The sequence below is a fragment of the Uloborus diversus genome, chromosome 3 (assembly GCF_026930045.1).
Source record: "Uloborus diversus isolate 005 chromosome 3, Udiv.v.3.1, whole genome shotgun sequence".
NCBI lineage: Eukaryota > Metazoa > Arthropoda > Arachnida > Araneae > Uloboridae > Uloborus > Uloborus diversus.
In genome coordinates, this window is record NC_072733.1 from 187,912,146 (window position 1) to 187,934,067 (window position 21,922).

The window sequence follows — 21,922 nt, forward strand, 5'->3', positions numbered from 1 at the left end:
AGGTTTCGTTCGATTTAACGGTTCGTTGCCCTTAATTTTACGCCAGCTATAGTATAATGTGATCTATGGAATAAAGTGCATATATAGCTGAGCTTGTCTCTTTACTTCCGTAAAATCGTGAAGGTGCTTTGGAAATGGGAAAATAGCAATATTCTTTTTTTTTGGACATACATTTATCTTAATCTTAAAACGCACCAATAAGCATGACGTGTTACAATATAATTTTGATGCAATTTTTCATAATAGTTACACTATGTTAACGATTAGATATAACATATAAAATGACATAAACTGCACATTATGTATTACATAATGTGCAATTAATACACAATTTTACTAAAACAAGAAACTAGGTTTAAAGCTAGGAGTTAATATTATTAAAAGAGTGAAGTATTATTAAAAAATAAAGGCGACCTCTGTCCCCCTTCTGAATGGAAACACTAGCTTTTTCCTTTTAACTTCAATAAAATTATCGATTAATCAATAGCTTTTTTCAACATTTTCAATACTATTACTATATATACTTCTTAATTATAAGTTAAAAAGTCTAAATATAGTAGCGCAACTTAGGAATGGAGCACTCAAATTACAGATATTTCTGATCTCCTGACATGAGAACCAGTAAATTACCTACGTTTGGAGTAGCAAATAATGATGAAATTGTGGTATAATTGTCCTAAAACTTAAAATTAATAGTTTTAAAGTTTAATCAGCAACAGTTTCTGCTTATGCTTGATATCAATATTTTTTAACATATTTTGAATTTTTTGGAGATTCTGTACTAAAGCACGCTGGATTAACTATCAATTTATAACATTTTGTAGAAAAGAAAAATCATGAACATTCCCTACATCCAGTTTTGTTAAAATGAAAGATTTAAAAATATCAGCATTTTATTCATTATGGTATTATCTTACATAAAATATTAACTTCAATAACACTTTTAGCTATGCCGATGCAAATTTCATTGTGATTTATTTCCCTACGTGGCCCACAACAAACTTTTCTAATCAATCGATTTTTCCTTGCGATAATGGCAGATTTGTGTAGTGGTTGGGAAATCAAACATAAATTGGTAAGCAAGTTGCTTCAACTTGAATACGCTCACAATAGTGAAAGAAACAAATTTTCGAGGTGTTAAGTTTCGAAATGCTGCACAAAAAAAAAAAAAAATTTGCTTATTTTGTACGATTATTCAAAAATATATAACATACGCGTTAGGAAGATAATAAGTTATAAACTTTCATTTTTTAAGTCTAATTTCCATTTCATATTAAAATTTCTAACCAACAAGTATATGTCCCTCTCACTCCAATAAACTAAGAATTAATCTAAAACTTTTCAGAAGTGTTACGTGAATTAAAATACATGGTGTTCCTGGACAAAATAAAGAGCATTTTCAAAACTGTGCGATAACTACTCTTAAAACATAGAAGATATTTTGCAAAAACCTTTTAACACCGTAGGAACATTAAATATTTGCTATCTTAATGCAATTACCTGGAAATTTCTAAGCTTTCTTAGAAGATTCGAGCCGTTATCTGACTTTTTTTCCATGAATTCTTTCAAGCTGCTCTCTTAACCTAAAACATAGATATGTACCATACGTAAAAAAAAAGGACGTCTTTAAGATCACTTTAAAAATATGGATTTAATGACTGATGTAAGTTTGTATTTTTACTATATAAGACCTTAAACAAAGCTTTACTAGCTGTTGATTTTTTCTAGTCGTACACTGTTAAAAATTTTCCGGAAAATTTACGGTAATTGTTACTGGCATCCATGTTGCCAGTAACTATTACCGTAAAAATCAAATGTTACTGTAAAATTTTACGGTTTCCTCGGTAGGCCACAGCAACCAGTTGGCGCTGGGATCGCTTATTTCTCCGGTATAAATTACCGTAAAAATCAGCGATGCGTCGGCGATGCAATTTTACAGTAACAATTACCAGAAAATCTTCCTGAATTTTTAACAGTGTACATAAAATTATAATAACAGGTTAAGTCACTAGTTTTGAAATCTTTTACATATGCAATATTTACATATGCGAATTGCGAACGTACTGTTAAATTTTGCGCCTAAGGGTGGGCCACAAAAAACTTTTTTTTCTAATTTCGATGATGGGTAGTGCGGAAAAGGCACCATTAATGGAGCAAAGTGTACATAAAAATTTGATTTATTGTTACTATTATTTATATTTACTTGATTTCTCGCAATTGCGTTGCGGCAAAGACCAAATGATGCTTCTTGTTGTTTTTAACAAAAAAAATGGAATAAAAAGAAAATAATTTCAGGTGATGGTGAGGGCGGAATAGGTTCCATTGGTGGTTCTAAAATTACATAAATCATTTGAGGTGAGTGGTGTAATTCCTTCATGTGCCACACAAAGACGTAGAAGATTTGGAAATTTTCTGTTTTTGTAACGTTTTAAAAAAATTTTGCGAAAGAAATCTGTTCTCACCGTATTTATCTGAAATAATTACATAGTTTGTTATATGGGATGCATTTTTAGATGCTTGGTTTGTAATAAATTGACGATTTACTGCTCATCAACTTTGAAATATGCTTTTTGAAAATTTTATGCAGCGCTCTGTTTACTTAGCGCTCAAAGCCAGCGGGAACAACCCAGAACTTATTCCTAATCACTGGTAGGTCTTAAAATAAGAACAATGTCTTGATTAATAATAATTGCGAGAAACGGCACTCAAGAAAGAACAGGGGAAAAAGTATCGTGGCCGGTGTTCAAAAAATAAAATAAATAAACAAAAAATAAAGAACGGCAACATTTGATGTGAAATTTTCAAACGAACTAGCTCTCAATATAATATCTGATAAATAAGATAAACTACTGGACCTAAGGACTTTCTGGCTCATTCGAAGCCAAACTGATGCGATAACCCTCTACCATTCTAGGCTGTTCTCATCACGTTACAAAGGCAAAAGGAGAAAACAACAGAGCCTAGTACCTTAGAGCAGGAATTATTAATTGAGAGAGCAAGTCCAGTCATTGGCTAAGCAAAAGTGGAAGCAAAGACGCCAAGTCACGTGACTCCACAACGACGAATGGTTGACATCTTTTGCGTGAAATTAGTGAAAAAACCTGATTTCCGCCAATGCTTTGCTTTAAGATCCGTCACGTGACCTGGGATCTTTCACGAATAAATTCCCTCCGTTTTATCTCTTCTCAATGCCAAGTACGAAGTCATGGTGGCTCATAGCACATCTGTGGTAGGTACGGGGGACCCTGGAGTGTAATGTAATGTCTACAGAACTTTTTGCTCGCACTTTAGTACCTCTAAACTTTAAGAAGCCGAAATAAACATCGCACGGTAATTAATTTGAGTGGATTTATCCGTATGATTCGCCTAAAAACCGACCAGAGCAAAGGTATCTAGACTAGTAAAACACACCATCCTGGAAGTTTTCTGCAATACACCCACAGCAATGGTAACTCACGAAAACCAATTATCAAAATATTGCTACGAAAATTAACCGGACAAAACATGCCGTTATTTAAAGAAGAAATAAGGATCATTAAATTCGAAAACTTAAGGTTCCAAAATTAAAATTTAGTGTTACGGAATACTAGGCTCTATTTGATTGGTTTCTCAACCAATATCAGCCAAGTTTCCAATCACTGGTGTCAGTTCTAGTCACGAAGTCGCAAAGAATCACTTTATCAGTAGATATTGAATATGAGAATGATATTCAAATCAGTAGATATGATTTTAGAACCTGCAGTCTGCTTTAAAAGTCTAACGCCAGCTGGGTGTAAAATTATCATTAAAATTGTTTTGGAATGTGCGTAGAGACATGAAGGAAGAGATCCCTTCATTATAGCAAAGCAGTAGTAGACGCAGTGGCGTCGCTAGGGGGGGGGGGGGGGACGGTCCGCCTGGGTGTCACCCATCTGGGGGGTGACACCCAACGTGCAATTGCAAGTTTATCAACAATATGAAGCTAAAATGCATTTTAAGACCATAAATTTGAAAATTTTCAGGGGGGGGTGACACCACAAATTACCGCCCCAGATGTCACCCATACTAGGTGTGCCACTAAATAGACGTTAAAGGAAATTCAACTCGAAAAAGGCTTTTATTGCCAAAAACAGTGTAGATAAAACACTCTGTTGGGAGTGCGGGCGGATAATTTCTGTAGATCCACCCCTCCTTTGGTGAGTTCTGGGATGTTTCACTTTGGTTTTTAGCGCAAAGGAGGCAGAGCTGCGCGTAGTTTTCTGATAACGTATTTCAAATTTTGAAGTTTATAAGCAATAATTAGTTAATTTATAACACACAATGCATAAAAAAATGCATTCATGTGTAGCAATTTATATAAATATTTCAGTTAAGTATGGCAAAGACAATATTTTAACATTGACAAAATCTATTAAAAACGTTAAAAAGAGCAGGAATACCCATCATTAAAAATTAAAATGTATATATATATATATATATATATATATATATATATATATATATATATATATATATATATATATATATATATATATATATATATATATATATATATATATATAAAGCGGCATTTGGTGTAAATTTCAATGCAATTGCGGCAGCAGACCAAGATATTGCTCAAAAAATTTCAAATTTTTATGACTTTGCTCCACCAATAATATCTTTTCCGCACTACCCGTAATCGATATTCGGTCCACCGTAGTATGCAAGACCGTGAAAGGTTACCTTATTGCACACTATTATAGTAAAGTAGACGTATATATATAAAAAAAAAAAGCAGCTAAGCTAAGATAACAGTTGCAGTATAGGTTACAGTTAGGCCATAAGGCAGTCGGGACACGCGAATCATATGCTGTGCTAAAGTGAGGCGATGGTTTGGATGACTACATCACTGCAACAAATGGTTGTATTAATCGTTAAAATGATTTTGACTGTTTTTATAATATCCCTTATAAAATTTTATTATCACTGTGGTGTCGAAGAGGTTGCTGAAAGATGACTTAAAAAAGAAAGACATAACAGTCTTTACTTCGAGTGCATGGCTTCCAAAGTTATTAATGCATTGTTAAAGAAATAAAGCAAGCAATCTATTGAAAAACTTACAACTTACCCTAATATTTGCGAAGTGTTTTATGTGGATTTGATACTTTTTTTTATCGATCAATTTCTAATTTACACGCCTAGATATTGAACTAAACAAGTTCTATGTTATAGATGTCTCTAACACTTTTTTTAAATTACCTTTTTGTTTCAAGAATTTTATTTCTTCATCCGAAGCTATAAAAGCTTATTTTTATCACTTCTGGTATGAATGAAATTTTGTCACGCGCACCCAAAGGAACTAAGTTTCATCATTTCCTCCCGAAGGAAATAAATTTAGTCATTATAGCTTTCTAACTTCTTATATTATAAAGTTTTATTCAATTATTTAAAATTGAAAACAAAGTTTCAATTATAATAAACGAATTTTACGGTATCTCATGAAAATATTTTTATAAGCAAAGTTAGAATTTTAATGCATAGATAAATTTTTAATACTTATTTAGATTTATCCTAGACTAACTTAGGTATAGCTCAAGAAAATAGTTTGTTATTATGGGGATAAAATAGAAATATACTCGAAAAATGTTACGGTGGAGAGTGCAAATATTTTTTGGTTATCATAAACAAGACTTGAATTGATAGTTTTGGTAATCCCCCCCTCCCCTCCCCCTAAAAAATCATGATAAAAAATATACAAAAAATATTTCGATTTGAAAAGAAAAACTGATAAAAACACTTATTAAGGTTATTTTTTTTTAATAGTAAGATAAAAAAAGTTAAAATAATTAAATTTTAAAAGCAATATCTTGAAATGACCTCTTTGTTCATTGAATGTCAGAGACTTCTTGCAAAGTCTCTCCTGTTTGTAAACAGGATATCGTTTTAGAGTGGATCCCGGGACATTGTGGAATACAGGGCAATGGTATTGCCGATTCGCTGGACAAAAAGGGTGCCTCGATGCTACAATCGTATCGCGCCAGTATACTCTACGGAAAAATAAAACGATTAATCTGAAACACCATGACAGATGAGCTCAAAAAGAACCTCCCTCGAACAATTCAAAAGCCTTGGGAAGATAATATTTCATCAGTTACAAAATGGCCCAGACATAAAATGGAGACAGATTTTAGGTAAGGCTACTTAAAAGGGCAGCTGATTCATCCGACATTTTGGTTCCAAATTTTTGAGCATGAAAACATTCTTATGTGTACAGAAATTTCGTTGCAGAAAACTAGTTGCTAAGCTATAGATGTACACCCTTGTGCATATTAATTGAAACAAACTCGATAAGTTGAGACAACTAAGAAGAAATGGTACTTTATTTACACTTATATAAAATCCAAAGTTTTTAGTGCATAAAATGATGTCCAGGACTTTTTACTAACATTTGGACACGATTCGACATGGAATCCACCATTTTTTACAATCATTTATAATATTTGGGTCCTTGCCCCAAACATAACTTAGAGCAGTTATTGGCTTCTTCATAGTTGAACAATCCGTATACAATGGACGATTCTTGCATATATCCCAAAGATTTTCAATTGGCTTGATATCAGGAAAGTTTCCCAGACAATTTCAATGTCTCAATTTGGTTCTCAGACATTAATTTTGTGACCATTTTGGAAGAATGGAAGCGGTCTAAATCCTGCTGGAAAATCCCCGTTCCATCTGGGTATCGTTTTTTTTTCAACTCTGATAAAACTTTTTTTTTTTTCCAGAATGGTGATATATTGCTCAGAACGCATCATACCCTAAACAGGCTGCAAAGAACCAACCCCATCGTACCCGAAACAAAGTCAAAACATATTCTTTTGAGGGTGTTTTACAAATTGGTTCATGTTCTTTCACCTGGAGGTCTCTGCACGTGTTGAGTTCTTTGGTCAAGGACAGTAAAATTACTTTCGTCGCTAAATTGTACTTTCTTCCATTATTCAGCAGTCCAATTCTTCTATTTTAACTCCCACAAGTAGCACTTTTTCTTCATTCGTTGGGTCAGAAGTTGTTTCTTAATCGGTCCATAGGCTGGCCGACAGATTTCAAAAAGGCGCCTCCGAACATTTGATGAGCTAATATTCATTCCATTCTCTTTTGAATATCTATTAAATGCTGCGCTAATCTTTCGAGGGTCTTTTTTACTTTGCATAACTAGAAAAGAGCCATCTCTTTGTGTTGTTTCAATTTTCGGCCACATTTTCCCCTCCGCTTTGGAAATATGGATCCTGTTTCTCTTTTTTGTTTTATAATACGACTCACAGTTTCAATACTAACTCCAACTATGTTTGAAATCTCTCTATAGGCGCTTGAAAAGAATAACAATCTTTGTACGCTTTCGCGGTGTTACATCCATCGTTGACGACGCAGCTTTCATCTTCGGAAATTCCTGCACGTGGGCTCTCAGAACCCCTCTGGTTGGTGTAAATTGATGACAGGTAAAGGATCTATTCGTCCCATAAATATTTTTACAAATTTTAGTTTGATTGGTGAAGAATACTTGGAATGATTTTAATATTAATAGAAATAATGTTGTGTTTCAATTACTTTGCACAAGGGTGTATTGCTTAAAAAAATTCGATTGTTTTATTGTCTTAATGTGGAGAAGATATTTTAATTCATATTTAAGACCAAGTAATGTATAAAAATGGGGTCCATTACAGGAAACATCTCCTGATAAACTGTTATTCAATTAAAGAAAAAATGTTCCTTCTAGAATTACTTAAAGAAACGTATTACTCAATTATTTTACGATATTGCAACCAGCTACCATAAAAACGTGTTTCCCTTGGAACAAGGCTGGATCCAAAGCTGTCTTGGAAGTCGGAACCAAAATGTCGGGATAGGTCGGACTGTCCTCTATAGGAGTTCTAGTTTTAGGTTCATCACTGGATGATTCCACCCAAACTCCACACCGTTTTCATATTGTTTCAAGCCCTTTCTGCTGTCTTTGTGATTTGGGATGGATCATCGGTGCGTACCATCTTGTCCTTTGCCCAGCCCTTTCCAAACGCTCTCTTGCGGGCCGTATGTGGGAGGTCAAAGGCCTTTCAGATTCATAGACTATTACTGCAGCTACTTTTCACATTTTGTTATGTATTTGTTTATTTGCTTATTACAGTTGGTTTTCTGTACCAGTAGTTGTCTTACAATCTTGCCATTGGAAATAAATATTAAGAGCGTAGAGGATTGAGTTTTAGATCTCTAGTCACGGATTGCACTTAAAGTTAAAAATTAGTGCGCACCTAAATTTCAGAAGCCTAAAACTTTTAAAATAGCGGCACAAAAATTAAATGTTGCCTATTTCCTTGGTGATTCATCGACTGAAACACAGCCCTGTATTTGAATTTCATCTTTAATATTTTTTATGTTGTCATTGAAATCGTTCCAATTTTCTTATTTTTAAAGCCAGATGCATAATATGCAACTAGTTGGCTTTATTTACTTAAATTGTCAGCAGCTGTCAATATCAACAGCTTTCTAATGTTTTTTTCAGATTTGACTCCGTGGATGTTCCTTTAGTCAGTTGTCAGTAATTCAATAAAAACAGGATTTTGGTTCAATTAAGGCACTTCATTTCTTGCTTGCACTAAAAATGGTACCCACCGTTAAAAAATTCCGAAATGTTACAAGTTTTTTTCGTGGAATGTTTCGAGATTTCACAGGTTTTCATCCACTCCCGGAGAAAATCAAGTATGTTTGTCAAAAAGTTTCCTGAACTGCTAAAAAAGATGCACGAATGCAGACTTTTCACTGTTTTGAATTTTTTTTTTGCTACCAGTTTGAAGATTGATTGAGCGTGTTTATTAAGTGTATCGACTTGAGCACTATTACAGCCCGTCCAGATTGATTTAAAAAGCTAACAATGAGAGCGAATAAGTCACTGGATAGCTGCAGTTTTGCAAGGTAAGAATTGAAGGCAAATGATATGCTTGGTTCTACCATGGCTGCTTTCTGCTTCTGGAGCTTTTTTGGTAAATCAGGGAGGTTCTAGTTAATTAAACTAAACTTACCTAACTATTCTTGAAGGTTTTCGAGACATGACTGGCTTTAACATGAAAGTTTAATTCTTCAAAATATTTCAAGGATAATTTCAGAAAGGTTACTGACTTTTAGCAGAAAACGTTCCTGGTTTTCGCAAGATATGTTACTGGCAAAAAGTGGGCACACCAGTTGCTTATTATTTTCCAGGAACGTTTTTGAACCCTTTTTACAGTGCAAATAACTCACAATAAATGTGATTAAATGTCACAAATTGGATTAAAGAGATTTAAAGATTGCGTATAAATAGCAAATTAGAGGAATACGTAGTCAGTAAATTTTACCCAATAAATTTTACTGCCACTACTGAGGTATGACTACCACTAAAAGAAGCTACACTAAAAAGATTCAGAAGTGTTCCTGGAAAATAAAGGGCTGCTAATGTGTTCACTTTCAGCCAGTAACATATCTTGCAAAAACCAGGAACAATTTCCGCTAAAAGTCAGTAACCTTCCTGAAGTTATCCTTGAATCTTTCTGATAAATTTGGAAATCTCCCCCATTAACGCTAAGTCCGTAACGTTCAAGGGAAATTCAATAGGTTTAAACTGATTAGACCCTTCCTGAGTTACTAAGAAAGTTCCAGAAGCATCAATGCAACCATGGCCACAGCTAAGGCAGAATTGCAAGTAAGAACCAAGCATCTCCCTTGCCTGCAATTCTTGCCTCGCGAAGCTGCAGCTATCCAGAGACTTATTCGCTCTCATTGGAAGTTTAGTCAACCGTAATCGAACTAAATCCGATATACTAATTAAACATGCTCAGTCAATCTTTAAACCGGTAGCTAAAAGTGTTTTTCACAACAGGGAAAGTCTGCATTCGAGTAACTTGCAGCAATTCAGGAAACCTTTTTGCAAATATACTTGATTTTACGGGGAAGTGGAAGAAAATCCGTGAAATCCCGAAACGTTCCACGGAAATAATCAGTGACGTTTCGGATCTTTTTTTACAATTTAGTGCGTTTTAGTGAACCACAGTGTTAAGGGTTTTTTTTTAAAGATACTAACAACTATAATAGTTTGCAGACCAAAAAAAAAAAAAAAAAAAAACACCAATTTGCACAATAACTCACGCTGTATCCACATTACTTTAAATAATGTTTTCATTAGCTCTCTTCCATCCTTTATTAGTAAATGGCCCTATCTACAGTCCTCGTCGCCAGTCTTTAGTACCTCACATAGCCACTAGGAAGGGGAGCCCATATTTACACCTGTTCCCGTTTTTACACCTTTTCTTCCAATATGTGCAGTACTTTCGAAAATATAATTTTTAAAATCGTCTTCATCATTTGTGCTCACCCAGTATTTATTTGTATTCTACTTCAACGAAAAACTAAAAAGAAAAAAGTCCATGCTTGATTAAAGTTACTTTTAGAGAAAGCCGCAACGCAATCGGTTTTGCGTATGAAGGAGAAGTTTTAGTATCTAACGAAACAAAGAAATCGCGTTACGATACAGAGATATTTTTAAACTAGAATAAGGTCCTGTCAGGGGTTGAAAGATTCTCAACAATCGATAAATCGATGCTTGAGAATTCAAAAAAGAAATGATTAAATACGAGCGAAAAAGAATGACATGCAGTGATAAGGATGCTACAATGAACGGACTGATATTTTTGCATGGATTAAAAAAAAAAAATCCAACCTATATGAATTAATCAAAATGTGTGGCACTTTGTCTTTGGATGTCGCTTCAAAGAAAAAAAAAACAATTAGAAACATGTGAAAATATTGCAACAAAAAGAGTTTTTCCGCTGTTAAGTGCGTTAATGATGTCGTTAAAAATGGATATAATATTCATTTAAAAAATCAGTAATCCAACGTCATTAAGCACAAAAATTGCAAAAAAATTGCAGACACGTGTTTCGGTGTTACAAGGAACACCTTTTTCAATGCAAAGAGGTGTGAGCTTCTGGATGAAAAGTCATCCGAGAAAAGGATGACTTTTCATCCAGAAGCTCACACCTCTTTGCATTGAAAAAGGTGTTCCTTGTAACACCGAAACACGTGTCTGCAATTTTTTTGCAATTTTTGTGCTTAATGACGTTGGATTACTGATTTTTTGAATCTTCAGCACAAAGGTATTTATTCGTTATTATAATATTCATTTATTTGTATATATTACAATAACATGCTTCTGAAAAGTAATTACATGCGTTAATGTTTCTTAAATCCCTTAGTATTCAAATTGAAAACTTAATTAAGGTTAAGAAAATAAGACAATATAAATGTTATTTAAACTAATAGAATCATTTTTAAGTGTGGCTGAAGGAAAAAAACAAAGATGATTTTTCTTTGTAAATTTAAAAAGTAGAATTATATTTTTATTTTGAAAAATTTTGAGCTTCACTAATAACAAAAAAAACGTGCGTAAATGAAATTACCTAAGATATATCCTTTTTTAAAACGTATTTTTTCTCACCTTAATTCAATGACCTACTATCTTTAATGCTGTAAGTTAGGATCCAACTTGTTACTCTTGCAAATCATCAAATTTGCATGAAAGTGAAGCGTATACGCCTTATCAAGTCTCATTTCTTGGTTTAAAACTTTTGATATCGCTATTTAGAGTTACTACTGCTCGACACAAGTTTTACTAGTCAGTATTAAAATGTTCGTGTGAAGATTTTTGAATCATTTAAAATTATTTTTTTTTATATTTTTAATAGCCTCAAATTTAAAAATTTTATTTTAAAACATTGAACTATTTATAAAAAAAAAAAGGTTGCGCTTATGCGCACACGTATGTAACCTGTTACAACATTGATGCAAATAATTATAAACGTGTTTATTATATACAGTGCGGCGCAAATGTTTAAGGAGGATGCAAATATTTTAATAAAAAGAAAGCTGTTCAAAGGAATGCTTTCAAATTTATACTGTAGGGGAATAGTATGAGCCCAAATAAGCCCATCTGTAATTTTGAAAACAAAAAAGTAATCATAATGAAAATCAAATATTTGCAATATATATATATATATATATATATATATTTTAATGTGCAAAAGGTTATACACAAATAAGGTTTTATGTTTGTATCTTGTAAAACGTAACAGGTGGCAGAAAGGCGAAACTTTTTTATTAAACTAAAGCGTAGAGATTTCTCAGCGAATAATCAAAATATTTGTAGTTCTTCCCTCAAGAAGATGAGGCAATGTAGAAGCTGAATGCTGAAAGTGAATCTACTTATAAAAAGTCTCTTGTAATAAATCGTTCAAGTGTTTTACTTCGTGAAGAGGAATTCAAACTGCGTATCGCTCTATAAAAGCCGAGAAAAACCATCTATCGAGAGGATGAAGGAATGAAAAGAACGGTTCAAACTGACATTTTGTCTCTAAATCGGAGAAATCTTCAATTTGGATAAATAACTAACACGTTACGGCATAAGTAGACGAAGTAATCGGGATCCATGAAAAGAGAAAATTTGCTCATGAGTCTTTTCTGAAACTGCCACAAATCAGCAAGATTGTAATTTGAAAAAATAGCACATATTCTATCGTGACCAAAGAATAAGTGTTACGTTCTCTGATGAAAATATATAGAGATTGGGTGACTTAGATGGATTATCATTCTATTAGCGTGACTTGAGGATAGATCCGAATAGCATTTGCTGCAGGCAACACGGTGGTAGCTTACTTATGATATCGTACCCCGGCGAGGAAAGTGACACAACTCAAAATTTGGGGAAAACGTAGCAGCTATTGAATTAAATTCTAAATTTAATGCTCTTTCTTGCCACAAAACTCGCACAAAAATAGCTTTTATAACTGGTGCATGGTGACGTGAAAACGATAACATCAAGAGTAATACATCATTAAGTTTTCATAATTCAGAGGAAATATTTTTGGACTAAGTATGCGTCATTAACTTAGACAGCAGTTACTAACCAGTAAACATCGCATCACATTTTTTTCGTCATGTTGTAATATCTTAGACGAATCACTTAAAACTACTATTGCATAAGATCTCTGATTTTCTCCGGTGCTGTTTTTTTTTCTTTTTAATTGTGTCACTCTTCTTTCCAGGGTGCGATTTATTAAGCATTTTTACTTAATAAGAGTACCTTTCTTTGCTCCCTGAATTTACCACAAAATTCAAAAAAATTGTCACAAAACTGTGGGGGAGCATTGGATGTTGTTTGGTGAACTTATAGGTTCACCAAATAACATCATAGGTGCTCCCTATGATGTTCCCTATGAACAATCATAGGTGCTTCCTATTGCAACGTCTAGGAAGACAACGCACAGATACACACTTCTCATTGCCTGAAAGAATGACTTGCTTCTCAGAATATCACTGTTGAACTCTCTAGCACTCATGTCAGATCTCAATCCTATTAAGGCGGTCCGGGACACAAAAATCCTCAAATTTTGCAATTTTTTTTTATAATTTGAAAAATTGCTGCGTTTTTTTCTGCTTAAGAGGACGTTTGAATCTTGTTTCTACCTTAAATAGAACGAAAGTTATAGTTATTTTTGTTGCATGCATCTAACGAATGCGTACATAACTTTAAAACTTGAAACGCGTTTTTCTCCATGATGCAATTTTTCCCCGATTTCTTGCATTCAAACTCTCATAAGTCAGGAACCGATAGAGATAAAGTAATGAAACTTGGAGCATATCTTTTTCAAGCAATTTACTTTAATTTTTATTCGGCGAATTTGAAAAAAACGTTTACTGCAAAAATTATGATTTTTTTTTAAAAAAGTATCTTCGAATTTTTCGAAATTTTTCTTCAAATATTTTTTATTTTTTATTGAATCAATATTTTTAAAATCGCCGAATAAAAATTAAAGCTTAGATATTTGTGCATACTTTTTTGAAAAAAAATTGAAAATTGACCAACAATATTTTGAGTTATAGCAATTTAAAGCAACCCCATTTTTTTGAAAAAACTAATTAAATTTAAATAAAAAAATATTTTTTTTTCATATTTATGTTATGATTTTGCTTATTAAATAAATGATGAATCAGTTCAAAAAATTTCAAAACTCTAAAGTACATAATAAAAAACATTTCAAAATGTGTCCCGGACCCCCTTAAGAAAACCTAGTCATCCTCTCACGTGACTTCTACAAGAATGTATAGCTGGATTCTTCAGTGCAAGAACTCAAGGATTAAGAGAGTGCTGGAAAGATTCACTCCCAAAACCTTCCATAATCTCGCACTATTAATTGAAATTCCCATATTTCAACTCGTCAGTCACAGATTCGTAGTCTGTAGTGTTTCAGGGGCAACGAAAACACCGCAGACTACAAATAGATTGTTCTGCTTTGCATAATAGATTTTTGTAAATATTTTGCTTTTGTGCATACACTTTTGCGACAATAAAATATCTGATTTTGAAATACCTTATTAATTTATCTTCAATGGATTGTCTCGAAATTTGATACATGAATTAGTATTACAGTTGTTCTGATATGGTAAAAAATTCAGAGCATTCCGGTGCATATGTTTCATTTTAGTAAAACATTTATCTTGTGCTTAAACTTTTGCGCCGACCTGCATTAGCAACTGAGTATAAAAATACGTTGTTTTTTTCCTTTTTCGATCATAGCCAAATACATTAAAGTTTTGATTTAAAAGTTACTTGTAAAACTAGCGGATTCAAAAATTAATAATGTTGCTGTACTTTCTACTAAACAGTTTTGTTTATGTAATAGCACGATTTAAAAAAAAAATATATGCACAGACAATTGAAAATATTTTTAAACTATAAATAAAAATGTAGGTGCCGTTAAAAAATAACATGAAATGCTAGTTTTATATCCAAAATCCAATAAAGTTTTGCGTAAAATTTGTGTGTACCCTTTTCAAGCGATTGATTAAGTTTAATAAATAGTTTTCAACATTTCTTCGTAAAAAACTAAGTTATAATCACGTTTTAATATGCTTCTTTGCAGAAATAAAACAGTATTTAAAACAGAAATAAAAATGTGTGCATTCGTAGAAGATAACATAAAAGATGCAATCACGCTAGTTTGATTATATCTTAATTAAACTGCCCCGAGATGAGTGAGTAGCCATGAAGAAACACTTTCTTTACACACTTTCTGAATGCGTGAAAGGAAGACGGAAATTAAGAAAAACGCGACCACTTGTAAAGATAAGCAGTACCACAGTTGCAAAACATGTCACCTGTTGATTCATAATCTATTTAACCTTTCCTGCTCATTAAATGAAAGATCAGAAGTTCAGAGCCGACTTGATTATGGTTTTAATAAAAAATATTCTACTAAGAGCATCTTCGTGAGGACGTTTTACGCTTTTCCCACAGATTTCCATCAAAAATAAACCAACAATTATCTATCTATTTATTTATTTATTTTCAAATTCAAGTTTATGAAACTTTTAGTTTCTCGAGCAAGATTTACTATTCATGTTTTTGATGTTATATTTTTGAATTGAAAAATACATGAACTTTACATATGATTGTAGAAAAAAATATTTTACTTCCGCAAAAGTTAATTAACATTAATTCTACTTTTAAATTAAATGAAACACAACATAAGTATTAAAGGTTTGTATTTATTTAAATAAAAATTTTAAAAAGTTTCCTTATTATTGGTGAAGGAATAAAGTTTGATTCACCAGCTTAGTGTTTTTTACTCCTTTTTACAAAAAAGGAAATATTGTATTCGCGAAAAAATTGTTTTTCAAAAATCGATCTTAATTTCCATTTTGCTCACCCTCGAATGAATGTTGAGTTTTTTTTTTTTTTTTTTCGACTCGACCACACATGGATAAGTGCCTAAGAACGTATAACGTATAGGCACACGAAATATCCATTTTGACGATTCCTGAGTTGGTTACAACGAGTTTTCTCGTGACGTCTGTATGTACGTATGTATGTATGTGCGTATGTATGTCGCATAACTCGAGAACGGTATGTCCGGGAAAGTTGAAATTTAGTACGTAGACTCCTAGTAGAGTCTAGTTGTGCACCTCTCCTTTTGGTTGCATTCGGATGTTTCTAAGGGGGTCTTTTGCCCCTTTTTGGGGGGGGGGGGGAATCATTGTTAATTTCGATTTAAACTCAAGTGGTGTTACAATTTGGCGGACACTTGGCGATGTATTGCTAGTCTTTTCGTCGCCAAGTTTTGTCGCCAACTTGGCGACAAAATGAGATTTTTTTTTAAATCCGGTTTCTGGTTTCAATTTGACCACTGTTGGTGATATTTAGAGAGTAAACTATTGAATCACATTAAAATTACCAATAATGGGAAAATTACATTAAATTGAAGTAAGAGGAAGTCATGTGAGACACACATAAGCTCGTTATTTTATTATTTTTAGGGTAGGGGAAGGTGGGGCAAGACGAGATAGCGGGGCAAGATGAGATACTGAAGCTCCTCACTATTTGGGTGCAGACATCTAGCGGAAAAGTAGTCAAGTAGTTGCAATGGAAGAAGAAGAAACCACTTTGGTTGAATCAACCATTTTGTGCGCGGCATTTGCATTGTATAAAATATTTTTCTCAATTTTCGTGTGTTTTGCCGTACTCCTATTTTGTTGGATCATCTTTTCAAGTGTAGTTTGGTGAGTACCATTTTTTAAAATCTTTTTTGCTATCATATAATCATAATCCACAATTCAAAAGGATAAAATTATAGTGATTTTATGTAATTTTATTTATAACCTGAACTTGAGTAGACAGTGAACACGATAAATGGCGCAGTGGGGCAAGACGATATATTGTTAGAGGGGCAAGATGGAAGACTATCTCATCTTACCCCACATGTATTAAAATTTGTTTTTGGTTCTTTTCAAATTTCTAATTATAGTGAGAACTTAACAAAGAAAGACAAATAGAGGCAATTGATCACGAGAATCGATGAAACATGCCATTGAATCCATAATGAATGGCGAAATGGGATTTCAGAAAGCATCCCAAGCTTATAATGTACCACGGGCTACACTTCATAGAAAAGTGAAAGAAATTAAAACAAAGTCGTTGGACAGGGGTGTTCTCACGGTTTCAACAGCTGGAAAAATTTATTCAAATAAAGAAACCGCAAGTGTAGATCTAGTTAAGCCTTTGGGCCCAATCAAAATTATTTTTTCTTTGGAAGAAGAAGACCTACTTGTGGACTATATTTTGAAAATGGAAGAAAGGCTATTTGGCATTACATCGTATGACCTTAGGCTCTTGGCGTATAAATGTGCTGAAAAATTGGGGACAAACCACAGCTTTAACAAAGAAAAACAAATAGCTGGTAAAGATTGGATACTCGAATTCAAATCTCGTCATCCTCAAATTGCACTTAGAAAACCAGAAGCTACGAGTGCGGCCCGAGCAGCTGCTTTCAACGAAGTTAATGTTGGAAAGTTTTTTGATCTATTGACCCGTATTGTAGATGAGAATAAATTGACACCAGCAAGAATCTATAATTGCGACGAGACTGAGTTGTCAATAGTACCAAAGCGTAAATCAAAAATTCTCGCTTTGAAAGGTAGGAAGCAAGTTGGTTGCCTGACGTTCGCTGAGAGAGGCAGCACTGTCACCATCGAAGTTTGTGTTAGTGCTGCTGGAGAATGCATGCCTCCCATTTTTGTATTTCCTCGCGTCCGTGCAAATGATCAGCTCATGAACGATTGTTCAGCAGGGGCTTGGGCTGAATACCATGCAAGTGGCTGGATGCAGTCAGGAACATTTTTCTCTTGGTTTAAGAAATTCGTCACACGGAGTCGAGTAAGTAAAGATGCACCAGTTTTACTCCTTCTTGACGGTCACTGTACACACACAAAAAATATGGCTGTGATTGATTATGCGATAGAGAAGGGTGTTATTATCTTATGCTTCCCACCACACTGCACGCAACCACTTGATGTGAGTTTCATGAAACCACTAAGTGTATTTTACGATCAAGAAGTGGCTAATTGGCTTCGAACAAACCCTGGTCGGGTGGTTACACAGTTTCAGATAGCAAAACTTCATGGAAACGCCTTTGTAAGAGCAAAAACTATGACAACTGCAGTAAATGGTTTCCGTAAGACTGGCATCTGGCCACACTCAATCCAACCGTATTTGGCGAACACGATTTTGCATCGGCTGAAACTACAAACAGAGAACTTGAGCCTACGGTGGCCCGACGTCCCGAGCCTGTAACTAATGAATCTACAGAACTGACGGGCGACGGTGCTGATGCTGTTTGTGTTCAAAATTCTACTTCTAATAACCAATGTCAAGGCTTACAAAATCCTAAACATGCGGGTAGCTAAGGCTCACTCATTTGTACACCCTCAACTCCTCGTACAATCGATGCATTGTCGAAGATTGTATATTCTTCAGAGGATATTTCGCCAGTACCAAGCTGCAGTTCATTCAAGAATGAGAAAAAGCCTCGCAAACGTGGAAAAACTGCGGTTATCACGCAATCATCATGCAAAAATAAGCTACAAAATGATATAATTATGAAGGCTGAAAAGGAACGGAAGAAAATAGGAAAGTCTAAGCAAAGAAAGGAGAAGAATATGGAAAAATCTAAGCAGAAAGAGCCAAAGAAAATTGAGAAATCTAAGCAAAAAGAGGAGAAAAAAATGGGTAAATCTAGACAGAGTGCGGAGAAAAAAATAGAAAAATCTAAGCAGAGAGATAAGAAATTGGAAATATCTACGCAGGAGGAGACGAAGAAAATTGAAAAATCTAAGCAAAAAAAGGAGACGAAAATGGGAACATCTAAGCAGAGAGAAGAAAATAGAAAAACCTAAGCAGGAAGAGGAAAAGATCGAGGAGCAAAAGAAGAAAAAACGAAACGTGAAAAGGAATTTGGATGAAATATTTTCATGGACCTTATCAACTAGTACAGCAACAAAAGTTGGCCTGTCAAAAGATAAAGGCAAAAGAGTGAAGATTGAAAAATCAAAACCAAAAACTACTTAAATAACTGTAATGGCTCATATAAACACTGAATCTCATCTTACCCCACCTAGTGGGGTAAGATGGGATTTTAGCACAATAAGTTAAAACATGCCTCTAAAATTTTCTGTTGGAAATAAAATATTAAGTCAATGTTTATTAATTTGTAATACTTGAGAGAAAATAAAGACATTGTTTTCAAATTTATTTTTGACTTATGTTTGCCACCACAACTGTTTTTTGGTTAAGTATCTCATCTTGCCCCACCCTCCCCTAAATGATTTCTTATGGGCACCCGACGAGGAATGGACACGTTTGACCTGCATTGTCAATATCAAGTTTGTAATCGATATTCGAGAAACACCATCAGTGGGTTCTCAAAATGCATCTTTCATGACAACAACCACATTTTTTCCAAACGTAAGTTTTATCCACAGTGTCATTTATTAGGTTTAATGCTTCTCAGTCACCAATAGTGGATAATTTTTGCATTTGGTTTTTTGAAGAATTTCTTCCTCAAAGATCTAACATTACTGTTTTCTTATCAAGTCACTTGTTTACTTTCAACTAATGTCGAAAACTATTCTCGTTACAAACAATTTTATTTTTCTTATAATAAAAACACTTTGTAAATTTTGTATCGGACACGAAAGCTTTTGCATTTGAGGAACATAGTTTGAAAAAAAAACGAAATTTTGAGCCTGCGGGGTAACAAAACGAGAAACACTTACGAAGAATTACCCCAAAACGTTCTGCAGCCTTGAACAGCCACATTTGTATGTATTTCCGGCAATTAGAAGCTCTGAAATTAATTCAACCTTGAAAACACAAGAAGTGAATCAGTATTTTACATAGCAAAACATGCAAATCGCGCATTTCTAGGACAAAAATGACACTTTTTAAACTCAGGAATTGATGTTTCTAAATGAAAACGCGAAGAATAAATTTAGTAGGAAATGGATATTTATCGTTACGGCCATGTTTGTAGCACTAATAAGTACACGGTTTTGAAAAAGATCAGTCGTAAGCAGGGCCGTCCCAAAACACGCCGGCGCCCAAAACGAATATTGTCTGCCACTGCCCCTTTTTTCCACGAAAAAAAGAAGTTGTTGACAGTGTCAATGCGCAGTAGGAGGAAATTTTTGTATTTTAATTATTACATTATTTGACACGTAATTTCAAAGTCAGATATTGTAGAACCCATTTTAGAAATTTTTTTTAGACGTTTCTATTTCTCTTGAAAACAAATTAAGCAGCATTTTTTTTTCTCGCCACAACGGCATCTATTTACTTTTACAAGACACTGGTAGTACCCGTACGCAGGGCCAGATTAAGGTATGGGGACGTAGGGTAAGGGCCCAGGGCACCAACATTTGGGGGGCACCAAATCTATAACTAAAACTTCAAAAAAATGTAGCAAATTAAAATCGTACTATAGTAAAGCAAATATTAAGTTTAGAAAAAAATCTACTATAAATTACAATCTCTTTAACAAATCAAAAAACCACTCCAGGTTCAGTGTTATATTTTATAGCATTTTCTGCTATATAAGAGATATCTTTGATATTTATGTCCTATTGCTACCAGGCAAAAGTTTGACGACAACACATATTTTTTTTTTCGTAATTTATAATGCAATGTAAGACATTACCACATTTTGCGTGAAATATCAAAATATTTCATTATTATTTAGCATAAGTAAGGGGAGGTGGGGGGGGGGGGCACCAAAGGAAGTTCGTGCTCAGTATCCTCAAAAGTCTTAGTCGGGCTCTGCCCGTACAGCAGTGCCCGTGCTAAGAGTTTAAAAAACATCACCTAAGGAGACATTGAAGAAGACGTAAACAATGTAGGAGAAAATAAAAATTCTTCTCCCCAAATTAGAAAAAAGAATACAATCAAAATACGAATCACAAAGAGAACAAAATTAAAAGCATCAAAGTTGATATAACTACTTTTTTTTCCTTTTTTTTAATGTGCTGTGTTATTTTGCTCTTGATTTTGGGGGCTCCGATTTTACCTTTTTTTTTTGTAGTTCGCTGTTGTGGTTTGTTATGTATTGAAATGTGTAATTTATTTCGTCATTTACTTTTTGCTTATGGACAGATAGAAAGATTCGACTGTAAATTTTATTGTTAAACGGAGGCAAAAATGGAAAGAGAGAAATAAATAAACTAACTCATCTTTAAAAAAAATTACTCTAAACTTGTTCTATTTTTTCCACAGCTGAAAACTGAATTTACCAGATGTATCAACAATAAAATATTGCACAACTTCCTAAATTCTAACATTTCAGTTCCTCCTGCGTCTATATCCCTAAACTCAAAATATCATCTCCTCAGTTAGTTATATTTTGGGCGAATTGAAAAAATGCCGTTTCTCTGAGGAGACAAAATAGCTTCTTGGGTGAAATCTATGATGAAGCGAATTTAGCAAGATCCGTAAAAGAAAGAGGAAGAACATACTTAGCAGTAATTTGAACAAACTTGGAGAAAAACTAGTACTTTTTTGACTTCTTTAAGAGTTTATTCATAAGGCTTTTTTTGTAACGTAGGGAGAAAAATATTTGAGCGAGGCAGCGGTATGTGCTGTGATGTAAGGGGTCGTTCATAAATCTTGTCACGCTTTGAGGGAGGAGAGGGGTTCGTGAAATTGTGAGTTTTTGACAAGGGGAGGGAGGAGATAATAAGTAGGGTGACATCAGGTTTTTTTCTTAAAAATAAGAATATGTTATTGAAAAACAGCGTGGTAAGTGACAGGGGGGAAGGGGGTCAGGTAAGGAGGGACTCTTTGTGACAAGGGGTCAAACTTGTTGAAGAATATGTGGCATCATTTATGGATAGCCTGTAAAAATATGTGGGGAAAAAGGGGTTGTCGAGTTATTTTTACTTTTTAAAGGCGAAACATGATTTATTCACTAATAAAGTTATAAAGTCAAATTTTTCATATCCAGTTACTCTCAAAGAGTGTTCTCTTGAACAAAATGAACAAAATTATAAATCTCAGTTCATT

At 33.8% G+C, this 21,922-nt stretch overlaps 1 protein-coding gene across 1 annotated transcript in view; it reads left to right on the forward strand.

The window, feature by feature from the left end:
- LOC129219090 (uncharacterized) overlaps positions 1-21,922 on the forward strand; it is a 410,480-nt gene that overhangs the window by 223,712 nt on the left and 164,846 nt on the right. The window lies entirely within an intron of this gene.